This window comes from Myodes glareolus, chromosome 4 (assembly GCF_982192425.1).
Source record: "Myodes glareolus chromosome 4, mMyoGla1.1, whole genome shotgun sequence".
In the NCBI taxonomy this organism is placed as follows: domain Eukaryota; kingdom Metazoa; phylum Chordata; class Mammalia; order Rodentia; family Cricetidae; genus Myodes; species Myodes glareolus.
Genome location: NC_142029.1, coordinates 113622220 through 113639714, shown reverse-complemented (window position 1 = coordinate 113639714; position 17495 = coordinate 113622220).

Sequence of the window (17495 nt, the reverse complement as noted above, 5' to 3'; positions counted from 1 at the left end):
TGTGGAACTACTTTATTATAGCATCAATCTACTTCTGGCACACACATGAATCCCAACTCCATGCTTACAAGGACTGGCCCAAAAGGTCTGATCTGTGGCTCAGAAGTTCTCCCACGTCTACACACCTGGCTTCACTATACCTACTAAGTAGTCCCCCCCCCAACCAAAATAAAAAAAACCAGCCACAGCATAGCTACGCTTTTGGTGGGCCTATTGTGCTGTGACTTGGCAATTTCCTGGGCTTGCACAACACCAATGAATGAAGGATTTTGCAAGCAATGAACATTGAGACATTTGACTATAATACAGAAATTTGCATAGGAGAAGCAATTTCCAAAGGTTTGAGGAGACATCAAAATACCAACTGTTTTAATTGTGGTAGAATAAGACAATTATTGAGAAGGGATTGTAGACAAGGCATTCCTAGAAATAATGTCTCCTCTAGGAGTGGCAAAAATAGAAGGTCTCAATCTTCTGGATTATATAGACTATGTATCAAAGGCCAACATTGGACCTATGATTATAGATAAACAAAAGACAGCAAGGCAACCTAATACCATGGGAAACTCCTTGGGGGGACCTCTTGCAGGCCCCCAGATCAAATGTGGTCCAGTCATTCTCAATCACTGTGGAGAACATGTCTCAGCAGAAAAATTTAAAAAATCCATTGCCTGCTGTAATGTTGTTCTGAATCATGGACTAAACATGGAGAATGAATTAAAATTCCAATAAGAAATAAGAAATGTATATTTTGGCAGACTTCTATAAATGATCAGAGACCAAAGCTAAGAGTAAACATAAACAGTATTGTAATTGAGGGATTACTGGACACAGGTGCAGGTGTGCCTATCATTACTCCAGAATCTTGGCTTCTGAATTGGCCTCTTCAAGAAGCAGATGTTCAGTTCCTAGGATTTAGAACCCTATCTCAAGTGAAACAAAGTACGAGATGGGTTGAATGCATAGTTCCAGAAGGACAGAGAGGAAGGCTGCGGCCATATGTGGTTAATTTCACAGTGAATTTATAGGCTCGTGACCTGCTGCAGCAATGGAATACCCAGATTAACATTTCCACAGTCCCAGAAACTCATGTTACTAGGAAGGATATTATAAGGTACCATAATAAAAGGTCACCACCCATTCATGCTGTACAAGAACACAAAACAATTAGCAAACCTTCAGATGTACCAACAGCCTTATATTTAAAATGATTAACTGAGGATCCAACATGGGTTAAACAATGGCCTTTAACAAAATAGAAACTTCAGGCTTTTAAACAACTGGTACAGAAGAAACTAGATACTTACTATATTGAAAAATGAACCAGCCCTTAGAATTCTCCTGTATTTGTTGTTAAAAAGAAATGTGGAAAATGGAAAATGGTGACAGATCTAAGAGTTGTGGGTCCTCTATAATCTGGAATTTCTATGCCTTCTCTATTCCCAAAAGGATGGCCTCTTGTAGTTATTGATGTAAAAGATTGTTTCTTCACTATATCTTTACAAGTCAAGGGCAGAGAAAAATTTGCCATCACAGTGCCTACTTTTAATAATTCTCAGTCTATGAGGGAATATCAATGGACCATCCTCCCACAGAAAAATGACTGCTGAAATTGCCTAAAGAAGGCGAAACAGTTCTTTAGGGCTTCTGCTTCATGAAAGAGTCTGTCAGACATTTTTCAGGACATAGAAGAAAGTTATTGACAAACTGCCAATATAGGCGGAACTGTCTTTAAAATTTCCTGCTTCATGGAAATGTCTGACAAATACTATGGACCTGTAGGCTGAAGATAGAGGTGGAAATGTTACAGAACTTCGGGTGACTGTCCAGGCAGTCAAATGTCTCTGTGAATTCTGGAGTTTTGGAAGTTTCTTACAATGCACTTCCTGTTTACTTAGGTAATATTATATCCTTCTGGGGTCTTTGATGAAGTTGAAGAAAGACAGTTATAATAAAAAAGATAGGTTAGATATGAAATTTTAGACTCACAAAGATAGAATAGATAATAAAGTATTTTTCTAAATTTGCCAAAATTAAATAAACTGAATATTATAACTATAATTACTGATTTATACCTGTTTTGTTATATGTAATTTTACTATATTAAAGTTAAAACCTTCCTTTTCATTTAAACAGAAAAGGGGAGGTGACATGGGATTCTGCTCTGTATGTTGTGAATACATTTTAATACCATTGACTAATTTAAAAAAACTACTTTGACCTATAGCAGAGCAGAATATAGACAGGCTGGAAGAGATATAGAATAATAGGAATGGGTAATATAAGATTTACAAGCTAGCTAGAAATGTGCTTAAACTACTGAATAATTAATTATATATATTTAATTAATTATATTTATATAATTAAATATATTAATTATATTTAATTAATTAATGTAGTTTCTGTGTGATTATTTTGTGTCTGGGTGTCCAGAAAATGAATGAACAGCCTCCACCTACAATGACGATCTTATGTTCCATCTATTGTCTTCCAAATACTATGTCCTTCATCTTTTTAAGCCTGAGTAAGCTCATCTTGTATATATCCCACCTTGACTTTATGTCTTAATCCACGGAGAAATGACTAGACTGACCCAAGGACTTGCAGTTGTGAATGGCACAATAAAAAGCATGGCATTTGTATGTTTTTATTTGTTTCAGGCCAGTCCATTTTCCCATTTATTGATTTTATTATTAGCTTTTTTCTTGTTAAATTCATTTATACATTTAGATATTGATCTTATATTGCATGCATTGATTGCACAGGTTGGTGGTATAATTAAGAGTAAGGACAATCAATAGTAACATAGTCAAGACAAAAGAAGCCATATTATATTCACACCTTGGTTACAAAATTCATACAATGTATGTTTACATATAATTGTTTTTACTTTGCAAGTTACAATTGTTTTATCATACTTTAAGTAAAATCTGACAATCATTCAATTGACATAGATGCAGAATATGTTTATACATTCATAAGATGAGTCCACCAGTTGTATTTACATGCAACACATGTGTAAAGATTTTCTCCCCAAAATGTGACAAAATAAAGGAATTCCTTACATACATAAGGAAACTTACTGAATATTTGACAAGAGATTGATGTAATAGGCTTTATGCTAAATATATGCCATTTTGTCATATGACTATATCATTAATAAACTAAAGGAAATAAAATTTCCTGAAAATAATAGTTTAACCATGGTTGTTACACTGAAAATCCTTTTACCATATTAAATTTTAAAAGGAAGTATTTATATTTGTAATGTCTTTTATTCTTATTAAAGAATAAAAGATAGTATGTAGGTTTTTTTGAAGTTTCTCCTGTATTCTTTGATTGAACAGAATTTTTCAGAAGCTTGACAAATTTACCATAGACGGACATGCTCAGGCTTTTTAAAAATTTTCCTAAGGTCAAGTCATTATGAATTATTTACTGGTTCACTGTGTCAGACACAAATTGGTTTTACCTGGTCATGTTGTAATTATATACAGAAGCAAATCTTGGCAATGAAACTGGGAAGCCATACTTTTCATCAGAAGAAAATGCATTTGTTAAATTTCAAAATTACATTGCATTTTAATAAATAAACTAGATTACAGAGAAAGAGAAAAGCCCTCTTTTATTGGGACTTAGAAGTTATATTTATAGATTCATTTGAAATGAAAATCAGAAATGACATAAACAAGAATCAAACACCAACTTGCAAGAAAACAAGGAAGGAAGAAGCACCAGCCCCATTTCCTAGGTAGATGCTGACTTGGACCAGAGCCTGTAAGAAGCTGTTGTTATGAAGAACAACTGAAGTCTTTCTAGAACATAGTACAGAACAAGTCACAAACAGGAGAACAGAAAGGGCAAATGCACAAAAATGACCCAAGTTCCTGTTTGAAGAAAGGTAAGTTTTGCCTAAAATGTGCTTTGCTCATAAGGCTGATTCAACACTAAGCTACTGAGTGCCAGGAAGTGTGCCAAAGTCACCATAGCAATGTCCATTTGATCTACAAGGCAAACTCACATGAAATATTACAGATAATTAGAGAGTAATTGTCAATATAGTTCACCAACACTGGCAAATTTTTAATAATCTATTAAGTTAATTCTTTCCTGCTGGCAGGTGACTGACATGTCTTGGGGACCCTGTGGTGGCACCAGGCCAGTCTCCTATTCATCCAGACACAGGGAGCAGATGGCATGTTAGCGACTCTGTTTACACTGAAATGATCCCATTATCATTTTATTTTTCCTGGCATGGGGATAATGAATAAGGGAATTCTTTTGGGCAGAGAAAAACACTTTCAAAAATTATACCCTTAAGCAATGTAATATATAGTTGGAAAGAAGAAATACTTACACTTGACAGAAAATTCATACTTCATAATGCAGGAAGTATTACTTCTAATCATTTTTAAAATTATCCTTAATAATCTTTATTTTGAGCTATTATTTATTTTTTTATTCATTCATTTTATGTGTATGAGTGTTTTGCCTGACTGTGTGGCTGTATACTTTGTGCATGCCTGGTGCCTGCAGAAACCAGAAAAGGGTTTCAGGCCCCATGGAACTGAAATTGCAGATGGTGGTGAGCTATCGTGGGGCACTGGGAACTGAACCTGGGTTCTCTGGAAGGACAGTCAAGCATCTTAAGTACTGAACAATTTTTCTAGTTTCTTTATTATTTAAGTTAAGATCGGGAATTATTACTTTAAATAAAAAGTAAAAGATAAATAAAAAGTAAAAAGTTAAGATCAGGAATTATTACTTTAAATAAAAAGTAAAAAAACAAATTGTAAGAACAACATAAATATTTAAATGTTTAAATATGCTATGAGTTTTATTTTGCTTTGTCATTATAATTATTTAATTTAAACATGGAACAATTTGTTTTAATGATTCAGTTTTTGATTATTTTTTGAAAACCTAGAATGATTTTTATTCAGTCAATAATAAAAGAGATTACCAGAAAAGTATTCTCCTTTGATTTTCATGATAAAATTTAGTATGAAAGTCAAAATATTAGCACAGAATATGTTTGTTGAAATTATAAGAAATATTTATGGCTGTATATGTAAGAAAAATAAGTTTTTTAGATCAGTAATTCTTGTAACAAGTAAAAGTAACTACCTTGAGAAGTGGTGTCCCATTAATATGTATTTTAGAGTTTTGTTGTTATAGAGAAACACCTTGACCAAAGCAACTCTTAATAAGGAAAACATTTAATTAATTGGGGGAGTTGGAGGGAGGTGTAATTTACAACCTCTGAGGTTCAGGACATTATCATGACAGCATGAAGGCAGACATGGTGCTGAAGAAGTAGCTGAAATATCTTGTAGGTCTTAGGAAGTTGACTGAGACACTGGGTGATATCCTGAGGATAGGAAACATCAAAGCCTGCCCCACAGTGGCATTCTTCCTTTAACTCACTCCAGCAAAGGCATTTCACTCCCTATGGGATTATGGAGGTCAGTTTTATTCAAAATACCATGGTGAGTAAAGTATTTTCTTCTGTATTTTTCTTGCAAAGTAAAAAAGAAAATTAGATTTCTTATCATCAAAGCATAGTTGAGAAATATTCCTTCCCCTTTTTATTTACAATGCTCTTCACTTAAGGAAAAAGAAAAACAACAACACTTTGCTGGTCAAATTAACTAAAGTTTCCCACAAGCTGAATCTTTCAGCAAAATAACTCTTAGTGTCTGCGTCATCTGTGTGATCTTTAGAAAATCTTCTGCGCAAGGCAATTCCCCACTTTCTTTTCTGTCAGATTCAAGGTTATCTGGCCTTATGCTGAGGTCCTTAAGCTCTTTGTGGTTGAGATTTGTACAAAATTTTATCTGGATACTTTTGCATGTAGCCAACCAATTTGACCCCTACTTTCTGTTGAAGACGTTGTATTTCTGGATTCTTTCTTAAAAGAAAAGAAAGTCGGGTGTCTACAAGTGTGTGTACTTATGTGTGAGACTTCAATTTGGTACCATTCATCAACATATCTGTTATGCCAACATGGTGTTGTTTTTTTATTACTATAGCTCTGTAGCACATCTTGAAATTCAGGATCCAGTAACAATAGCATTTCCATTGTTCAAGATATTTGAGCTATCCTTCAATTCTATGCACAATTAAATTGGACTATACTGATGTAAGAGTGGCACAATATTGGGGGAATAACAACCACTGCCTAATTAGATTTAAGCCCTATTCCACAAGATGGAATCCATGCCTTGACACTGCTTGGGTGGCCAAGAACATGAGATAGATAGGCCATGAACCTAGGGTAAAACAAATATTTTGCTAATATAATACAACACTAAAATGACTCCTAATGACACTCTGTTATGCTCACAGATCAGTTTCTCCCTCAACCTTTATCAGAGAAGTTTCAGCTTAAAAAGAGATGGGACCTAGTATAGAAACCCCCAACTAGACAACATACAGAGAATGAGAGACTTTAGAATACTCAATCCAAAATGGAATGTCTCTATCAAACTCTTCCCCTCAGGGTCAGGGAACTTAGAAGACGAGGCACAAAGATTGTAAGAGTAGGAAGAGATGGAGGACACCAAGGAAACCATATTTTTTGGACAGAACTGGATTGATGTACATATGAACTCACAGAGACTGTGAAGGTATGTACAGCGCATGCACAAATTAAAAAGAGATAGGGACCCAGCCCTGAGAGGCCAAAGGGAACCCTATATCCCAATCCTAATCAAGAAGTTATTTATAGCTGACAATCAATTGCAAATAAAAAAAATCAGTTTTTGATGATGGAGTCTCATTTAAGTGTAGGTCCAAGGTCCAGCAGCAAATTGCTAACACAAAATGAACTCAATAGTGTTTTTCTAGGTTTTGTTTTTCATAATATATTGTTTGGGCTTTTTTTAACTTACTGGTGCTTTATTGCTATATTATAATTTCTGATTTGTTGTGTTTTTATGTGCTATTTGGGAGCAGTTGTGTGTATGTGCATGGAAGTGTGGGTATTTCATGATTTTTCAGTTTTTTCTTTTTTAAAAAAAGTTCTGGCTTGTTTGCTTTAATTTCTTTTTTTGCCTGTCTGCTTTCTAAAGAGAGAATAGGACAACACAGAGTTGGATAGATGGGAAGATGAAGAGAATCGGGGAGGAGATTGGGAAGGAGAATCTGATTAGAATATATTGTCCAAAATTTCAATTAAAAATAAAAATAAATTTAAAATAAAATAAAAATATTTCTGGTAAAATTAAAATGATTAAAGAAAAACAAACAAAATTCTGAATAAAAACATTGTTGAAAAGGTATATACCATTTTGAAATTTTATTTTGGATTGTTTTTTTTCTGAGTAAAATTTTTTAAAACGTTTGAACAATTTGTTAGTAACATGATGGATGATTTGTGGAAGGATAAAGGCATTTAGAATGTTGGCATTTCTTACAGGAGTTTTGGCTTCCCTGTCTGAAATATATAGAGACCATGAGGACTGAGTCAACTGTTCATTGCTTGGAGAATATGGGGGCATTGAGGTCCAAGTCAACTGGCTAAAGAGGAAATGGGACACTAAGACAAAGCAAATCACTGAAGCAATGAGTTATCAGTTTGGGATGCATTTAGCTTAGGTACCTGTAGGATGTTAATAGATTTAAACCTTGGTGTGGAATATCAAACATCTTTTCTGAATACAGGAGGATAGAAAGATTAAAAATTTTGCTATATACCTGGGAATAGAGAATCTCAAGCCAAAGAGTTAAATAAAGTGAGAACAGATGGGGTGCATCCTAAATAATCCTACTGAAGTAACACAGTCTTACAACTACTTACCTCAGAATAATTTGACATGTTTTAAAGTCTCATGTTACAGACCATTGGTTCTGGTTTGTTGGTCGGGATAACAAATCTGTTGGGCTTTACACTAGTTTGAGTTAGGGTCTTAGGTCATCAGATCTACAATCCAATTTGTGATCACTTCACTTAATGGAAAATATCAGAACAGAACTGAATCAAGCACATGATAAACCTAAAAAGAATATGCAGAGAATCAGATGACCACAAAGAGAAAAGGAGATCATGCAGGGGAAAGTTGGCGTGTTGCTTATTGCTACAGAAAGATCAAAAGAGGGATTCCAAGTTTTGCCACTGCAATTTTAATTAAACCATCATAGGAGAAAAAGAAAACTGTTGGTCTCTGAAGGAATGAGGAAATTGAAACAGCAAAGTGATTCCTTTCTTTTTGAGCTTTGCTTACAAAGGGAATGTTTTAAATAAGATAATTTCTAAACAAGAATGCAAAGCTAAACAATGGCTCTCCTTTTATTTTCTAAGAGTGAGATGCCTCATTTAAATACAGTCAATGAGTGTACCCCTCACCATGTGTGTTTGTGCATGTGTGTTTCATCAGTGTAACATGACTAATTATATCAAGTTTAAAGCTCGTGACTCTACATGGTGTTGTCTAGTTCATGTAGTAAACTTCAATGAAAATGTAATTTCCTCTCATCCAGAGAGGGCCACAGGCATCAACTCTATGGATTCATACATAATTAGAAAACAAAGTATTTAAGGAGCCTGCTGTAAGGAAAGCTGGCAAGTTGCCAATCATCACCACCAGGTCACTCTAAATCTCATGAAAGACATGAGAAGAGTCACAGTGTGAGAAAATGCTCATTTCATAAGCAGTGGACACACATGCATGCACCCTGTAGATGAGAAGTGAGCATTAGAAAGAAGGAGGTTGTGAATGAGTAAGTCTGTTGTTACTTTGTACTTGTGAGCCTCTGCTGGGTTTCCAGCCAACACTCTGGGCTGTTGGAATGTTTTGTTCAGAACTGATGATTTGGGAATAAGCAAATCAAAGTGGCTGTTGTCATCTAGTGATCTTGTTACTGGTACCCAATTCCCTGTGCTGCTACATTTTTATTATATTTGAGCACTGAGAGAAGAAATAATTAAAATGTGTTTCATGATGCATACACACTGTGTCTAAAAGCATCAAATTAATATTTCACACAAAGGCTTACTAGAATCACTATGTGCTGAAGAAATGGGACAGAGATTTTAGTAGGTATGTCCACTGCATCTTTAATAAATTCAATAACACCATTGTCTTGAATATTTATTGCCCATACTTAAATTATCAAACCTATGAAAAGAGTAAAAGTTGAAAGAAAAAATATGCTTTGATGCTTCATTTGAAGTCTGCAAAGACACCGAAAATTTAGCTGCATTGATTACAACATTTTGATAAAGATGAGGAAGGGAAAGTAAGGCCCTTAAATGTCATTTTTCCCAAGTAATTATTTTCCATGTTTCTCCATAGTCATTGAATATTTTTGAAAGATAATCTGTTGCTATCTTGGGGTTTTCAGAAGTTACTCATCTGCTGTTGTGCTAAAATGCTGTGACAAAAATCATCTTCGGGATGAAAGGGTTTATCTGGCTTTCAGTTCCAGAGGGTGTGGTCCATCATAGTGGGGAAGGCACAACAGCACTCAGAAGCAGAAAGCTGAATGGTCACATTTTCATGCACACACTGGACTAGGAAAGAAAGAAGGCAGGGAGAATGACAGCCTATAAGCCTTCAAAACCCCTATTTGAGTGCCATACTTCATCATCCAGCAAGCTTCTACCAGCAAAGGGTTCCATAACTTCCCCCAAGAGGTCATCAGTTGGGGAATTAATGTCCAAATATGTGAGCCTATGGGGAAAATGTCTCATTCAAAACATGAATGATTCTAAGAGTCGATTTCACTTAGATATCAGGTGTGCTTCACATCAGAAAATTCTTATTATGTTTGAGTATTGTTATTTTTATGACTGACATCTCATGCCTGTTGGATACTGATAATATGTGTTAAATAATCTGAAGTAGTACTCAATTCTTAAGGGACTGACATAAATAATTTTCCTCTAAATAATGATTGTTTTCCTTATAGCAATAGCCAATAGCAGCAGAGCAAAGATGCAGACTGATATAAAGTCAGTCTTGAATTTGAGTTCTTACCCTACTGCCTCTGATCCATCTGGACACTGTATGGATATCTGTCAAGAATATCCCCAAGTGATACCTTCAGAGATTAAAAAAATGTAACATCATAGTATTTTATGCATGACAGAGTATATCTCTAGATAATTATTTTAAAAACTTGATCTTTTATAAGAATGAGGTTAAAATATCTGTGCATATATTTATGAGCAAAGCAATAGTATTTCAGTGTTGATTAGGTTACAATTCATAAGTATATAAGGCAGGCCATATATACCATGAGGGTGGATTTTAAAAGACTATGTTTAAAAATATCACTATTCTATAAGACAGAATCTATATAGATATACTCTGAGAAAGTTCCATATCTAACTTTATGTAGAAATCTATTTGATAATCTAGATAATCAAACAAGGAAAGTACATTCCTATAGAACGCATTATTTCTGTGACTAACCTGAAAATTAGACTTCCACATCAATGGCAAACAGGGAAAATATGAGCATGCGTTTAAATTTTTAAATATTCCTGGGAGTCTTCAGAAGTAAGAAATATGACGTGGAGGAAGTGTGAAAAGCATGAGTTCACTGTCATTTTATGCAAAGAATGAAAACAAAGAGGTCTAAGACTGGACTCATAGTGGAAGTCACAGCATCCAGGAGACTGAGGAAGGAGCTTTGCCTTGAATTTCAGACCAATATTGGCTACATTGTGACAGAAAAATCTGAGCTATAGTGTAGGGCCCAGTATCAAACACATACTTTTTTAGATCAAAAAAATAAAGAAAGTGGCTCAGGCTAGAGGCAGTAACTACTGAGATACTGGGAAAAATATTAAAAATAGTGTGAGGCAGACACATTCACAGACCTATACATGTTCATTACAAGTCAAATCCCAATTTCTGATACTAACAGTCCCTCTTTCTTGGAACAGGAATTCGTTCTTGAACCTCAATTTCTCAAGTACTTGCCAAGAACACTAATCAATGTCTCAATGTGCCATATTTTGGAGTAGGATACTCCGGAACCTTTCAAAGAAAAAGGTTTCCATACTATAAAGGACAGACACCTGTGTAGGTCAGTTATCTCCATCTCAGATTGAAGCTGGAGTCAATTTCAGAAAAATCTCAGTTGAGAACTTCAAACTGAAAGAAAGTGCTGAGTGGAACACTTTTAATACACGGTCTCCTTGAATTTGACAGCCGTGCTTTCCTTGGGCAGAGAATGAAGGAAACAGAATCTTGTTTTGCCTCTTCTTGGGTCTTGTGAGGGTGGGTACTGTCACTTGAGTCACTAATAAACTCCATGTGTTAAAAGACTTGATCCAACCTGTGCAGCACAGTAGGACCTGGTAAATGAGTTAGTTCTGTGGAACGCATGCTCTAGCAGTGGGTATGAGGACTCTAGCACCTCTGTGGCTCTCATTCATTACTCCCAGTAACCATGAGCTAGGCAGCTGCTTTGGCCATGGACTGTCTACCTTGAGGTATTGCCATGTCATAGACTTTGAAGAAATGGGCTGAATGTGGGCTTCAACTATAGATACCACAAGATAAAGTCAAGCTTTCTCCTTAAATTTGATTTGCTTTTGATATTTATTATGGAATCTAACACTTAATTGTGTTCTTATATAGTATTGATAGATAAAACTATAAGAATACTCATTCTTTACTCTTGAACATACGTTTTTTTAGTTTGATTTCTTTGAAAGTAAACAGTTTTATAATTTCTTTATTTGCAACTATGCTGTATATTAAAGTTTAAAAAATCAACTAAGGGAATCTTTCCTTGGAAGATGAAAGGGGAAAGACTGGCAGGAAAGTAGAAGTACGACAGTAAAGAAAAGTAAGTCATCAAAGGCTGTGCTGTGAAGCCAGCATGAGCTGTGGGTACCTGGATCTTCACCACACTTCGAAAACTGATGTGCTAAAGTTTAGAATACATAGCTAAGACTGATCTGGCCAAAAGCACAAGGAAACCAAAGCATTTACATACCAACATTCTCCAGTCGTTGACTGAAGGTTACTGGGGATCAACAACAAATAAAAAATAAACAATGAAGAATGTTGTTTTCTGTCTTGCCTCAGAGAGAATTTTCCTGCAGTTATATCCAACAACTGCCTCTCTGCATTTTATTTCCCAGGGCTGAGGACCACAAGAGAGGTTGTTTGATGTTCTGAGCATGTGGCACATCGAAACTAGCAAGTTTATGTTAGAGTTGGACATCCGTGGTTTCTTTGTTAAAAACTCAAATAATGGGAATGAGAGCTTGAACTCAGAGCAACAACCAAACCACATAAAATCTCACTTCCTACTAATCACCAATAAGCAAATGTAGGTTGGGGGTTTGAAGAAATCATGTTTGAAAGAATCCATTCTATTGTACATAGGACAATGGAGTTAGGTGATCTATTCCTGGGCTGGTGACATTGTTCTCAGACTACTGAGAGACAAGAGACAGAAACCTTGGCTGACAACACCAGAGCTTGGTTATAAATTTGGGGTTCATCCCACAGAGATCCAATTACTTCCTGTCCATTCCCCAGAGGATCCATAGTCTCCCCTAATGGCACCATCCCTAAAGATGTAGTGTTGAATTCTGTGGGCCTCAGGTGTATTGAAACCACTTGCTAGTTTTCCATTTCTCACCTCCTTTATCTTTATTTGAAACTCATTCTCTGACATTTCAGGTTCTAGTTACAACATTAAAGTGACAATAAGAAGAGGCAGAGGCTCCACAATGGCATTGTGATTGAACAGAAAAGCAAATAGTTTATTTTGATACTAATAAATCTTTTATTCATTTTTTTATTTTCCCTCTGCCTTAACATTTTTTTAAATGAGTTGTGCTACTTGCAAAAAAAAAAAACAAAAAACAAACAAACAAACAAAAAAAACACTTGGCATCTTGTGTGAGCAACGGATGATCCAGGACCAAGAGAGGTTATAAGTCACTACAGAAAAAGTAAAAGACCATCAGGGATACAGTTGTCAACACTGATTGAAGACATCTTGTTTTCTGGCCTGAGACAGTCATATTTTTATGAGTGGCAGAATCTGTATGTCACAGACACTGCTCGAGAGATGGTGTCAGTCACAATTATGACAGGAGCAACATCAGGGCTGTCACGCATTATACTTGGTATTTCTACAGCAATTTGATGACCTGGCAGCCACTCACCTTCTTATCCAGATTATTTCCCAAACAGAAATAATTTTATCATCAAAATAAAATAGACCGTGAAAACATTTCATAGACATGTTAACTTCTGTATAAAATTTCATATGTCTACATCTCTGGCCTAATACCTAGTACCTGGATGCTTCTCTGTGTATATATTTTTCTTTCTTTCTTTCTGTCTTTCTCTCTTTCTCTCTTTCTTTCTTTCTGTCTGTCTGTCTGTCTGTCTGTCTTTCTCTCCTTCTTTCTAGCTATATGCCTCACTCCACCTTTCCCATCCCCCTTTCTGCCCCCTTTCCTTCTGTGTGTATATGCCTTAAATTTCTGTCACATTCAGAATAGTAAATCCAGAAATGTTAGATCTACTTTCAGAAACATTTGACTATGTACTAAATATATTCTTTACCACACAAAAGCTGATGTAAAAATGAATGACAATTTCCAGAAATCCCAATCCAGAAGAAAGGAAAAGTCAAACCTGAGCATGTCTGAGCCAGAGAACTTGATGAGGGCCAAACTTTGACCCCTCTCCCACCATCACACCACTTCCTCCTACAGAAAGGGAACCTACACAGGCAAGCATATTTGCTGGAATAGTAGCTTAATTTTAATTTGAGGAATAATAAAGGTCTAGACTTGAAGTCAAATCCTGGCATCCTTTCCAAGGTAGGAAACATCAGTGGGTTTTTATATTACTTATAACTTTGAAAAGTTTTTGTTTAATTTGTTCATCTTTGTAATAAAGTCACCATAGGGCACAAGTAAAGGTTAATGAAATTTAATCAGATGTATTATTTCAACTTCATTAAATTTATTAAATGTTTAATAAGTCTTCATTCAGATCTGCACTCTAGGCAAGAGGAAGGCACCTACCATTAGTAGGCACTTGCCTCAGGGTTTAGGCAGGTGCTTACTGGGCTTGCTGTCTTTTCCCCTACCCTCCCTCTTCTCTGGAGTTGCTTGAAAGGCAAAGACATGACGATGGGATATTGTTGGCTTGTTTTTGTCTTGCCACAAGCATTTTTTCTTATAGTTATCTTAATAATTGTTAGCAAATATCGTTTAAAAGTTTAAAGATGTTTTACTATAACTCAATAAAATAAGTATTGAAATTATTATAACTGCATTTCTCCTAACTCAAGGCATTTCTGTTACCACAGAGGACTATGGCAAGCTGAATCCGATGGTGTATATCTATGATCCCCCAAAGGTGGGTTAAGAAGGTTCAAGAGTTCAAGGCTTGGTTGTCTGTCAAGTTCAAGATAGCAGCTTGAGACCTGTTCTGAACTCCATCCCAAAAGAGAGCAGAAGGAGGATAAACAGAGTGAGAGATGGGGGTGGGGGGCTTTTTTTTTTTACCATCATAGAGAACCAAAACTCCCTCTGCAAAAGAAAGCAAGCTTTAGATGTTGGCAGAAGGCCATAGGTATTTAGATGGAATGGTTTCATTGCTGGAAGCAAACCTGGCTGCTTGTTCTGGAGTTTTATTTAGCAAGCCTTGTCTCTATCCAGATTTCCATGACTAGTTACAATAGCCTAATGTTTTATTATGCACACAAAACAGGAGCAGGCTCTTACATACCAAAGGGTTGTTCTGTTTTCCCTCACATATGTTTTCTACTCCTGTATGGTCATCGTCTTCTTCATGCTTTCTTTCCTTGGGACATTTACATCTTGAGTGTCTGAAGCAGTTTTCTGAAGCAGCCTTAAAAAATTTCTAGTTCTTCCTTACAAATATGTAAAACCAAGAAGGTGGCAAGGGGGATGGCTCAGCATTCAAAGCCAAGCAGGTTTAGATCCCAAAAACCTACATGACAGAGGAGAGAAATGACTACCATTAGTTAATTTTCTCTTTTAACATATAGCTAATTAAAAAACTAATTAATTTCTGTGCCTGAGTTCATGTACAAGTACAACATGCATGCTCATTCTTGAAGACATCAGAATAGGTTGTCAGTCACTAGGACTTGTAGTTACAGTTGCTATAAGTCACCTGATATGGATGTTGGGAACTCTGAAAGAGCATCAAGTGCTCTTAACTCCTGAGTCATGCTTCCAACCTTTCTATATTTCCATCAGCTTATAATTCTATCAAATAATAAAAGAACAAAATATTCTTTCAGATGTCACTAAACTTGTAGGCAGATAAAAAACAATAGACTATTTTTGCAATTTGTGTCCACCAAACCCATAAACATAATATATACAATATGTAAAATCAAATACTACTATTCTAAGAAACACACAAAAGAAAACAACATCAAAACCAAAAGGAGCCGTGATAAAATGACTCGTAATGATGAAGTGATGGCCAGTCATACTCACAGATCAGTGCCTTGCTCAGCCAGCGTCAGAGTAGCTTCCTCCTGCAGCAGGTGGGAGAGATGCCCAGACCCACAGCCGGACAATGTGCAAAGAGTGAGAAACCTTGGGACATTTAGCACTAAATGAGATGCCTTCACCAAATCCCTCCCCTCATGGCTCAGGAAACCCTGTGGAGGAGAAGACAGAAACAGTGTAAGAGCCAGAGGGATGGAGGACACCATGAAAACAAAACCCTGAAAACCAACATGACCAAAGCTTAGAGGGAGTCACAGAGACTTAACCAATGTGCACGGGGCCTGCACCAGATGCTCTGAAAGTGGATTACAGCTTCCAGCTTTGTGTTTTGATGGGATTTCTGAGTGTGAAAATGCGTGGGTCACTGATTCTTGTGCCTTCTTTGAGACTCTTTTCCATCTGTTGATTTGATTTGTTCAATTCCAATATATTAGTTTTTGTTTTATATTATTATCTTTTAATTTTCTAAAATATTTTGAAAGTTCTTTTAGCAATAATACGTAGTTTTACTGATGAGATCTCACTCATCACTAATATTATTATTAGTGAGAAAGGCTTGTCTGTTGTTTGAGCCACCCAGATTTGGGTGCTGTTTTAGAGCAAGCTGGGAGCCAAGATGGAATTGGAGGAAAAATATTACTGAAAAATCTCCTGAATGGACATTGTTCACTTCAGGGTACCAAGCAGTCCTGAAAATAATCAATGTTGAGCTTTAATCTCATATAAAAACATTGTTTTATGTAAAATGCCTCATTTATAAACAACTTAAATATTACTTTTGTAACATGGTCTTTCAATAATATTGAGATGTCTTTTTGTTTGCTATAGAACCATTTTACATGAACATGCATACTCATCCAAGTCAGGATTTTTGGGCATTTCAAATGTTGTATTTCCAAATTATAGTGAAATTACTGTCTCTAAATGAGTTTCAGTCAGCACGTTGCTCTGCTTCCCAAGCCTTTCCTGAATTTACACACACACACACACACACACACACACACACACACACACACCCCACTCATAGTTTCCCCTCAATACTAGTAGGGGACTGAATCCTGAGAAAACACAATCCACAGATATTCAAGCATCTTATACAAGATATTTTGCATAGCACCTACATATGCTCTTCCATATACTAATTATAAGTGTTTTTAGTTACTTGTGATACCTAACAAAATATTCATTTTACTAAAATTATTGCTATGCTACATTATTCAGGGAATGAGATCAAGAAAATAAGTATAAATGTAAATGTGTTCATTACAAGTAATTAAAAATATATTTGATTTAAGGTTGACATAGATGCAGAAGGTGAAATACACAAACACACACACGCACACAAAATACTGTTTAATAACAAGAATCTATGAAATTGACAATGGATACACTAGCAACATTTTTAAAGTATGTTGGCATTCTACTGCACAGTTAAATTGACACATATGAACTATGATGCCTGTTATTTCTTAGGAGGCACATTGCCTGGTAAAGTGTGAGACATGGAATAGGTAGACAGTGTGTGTTGCAGTCTTTAGTTTAAACATGTTCAAGAAGCCCTAAACACATGTAATAAGTACAAAGCAAGATTTAAACTCTTATCATAAGCAAGAAAACACAAATAAATCATAAGTTCAGCATCAATTAAGAGTTGTTCTCCTTTTCCTCCCTCAGAAGCGAGAGGGAGGAAGGATTGCTAAGAGAGTGGATGAGTTTGCTGTGAGATGATGTCTCCTAGGAATGTCAGAAGCTACGGCCACAGCGTCTCACTAACATGACTTGAACAAAGACAACACGCCAATAGATGTTGAAAAGTGTATGTGGGAAACATACACTTTTACACATGTAGGTCACAACTCTACACAAGAAGTACAGAGAGCGGGAGAAACAGTCTTCCCCTGATCACCCAATTCCAAAGGGTCAGCTCTTAAAACATGCATACAAGTAGTTCACAGACTGAAAGAGTTATATTAGGAATGTATATGTATATACATACATGTGTGTATCAACAATT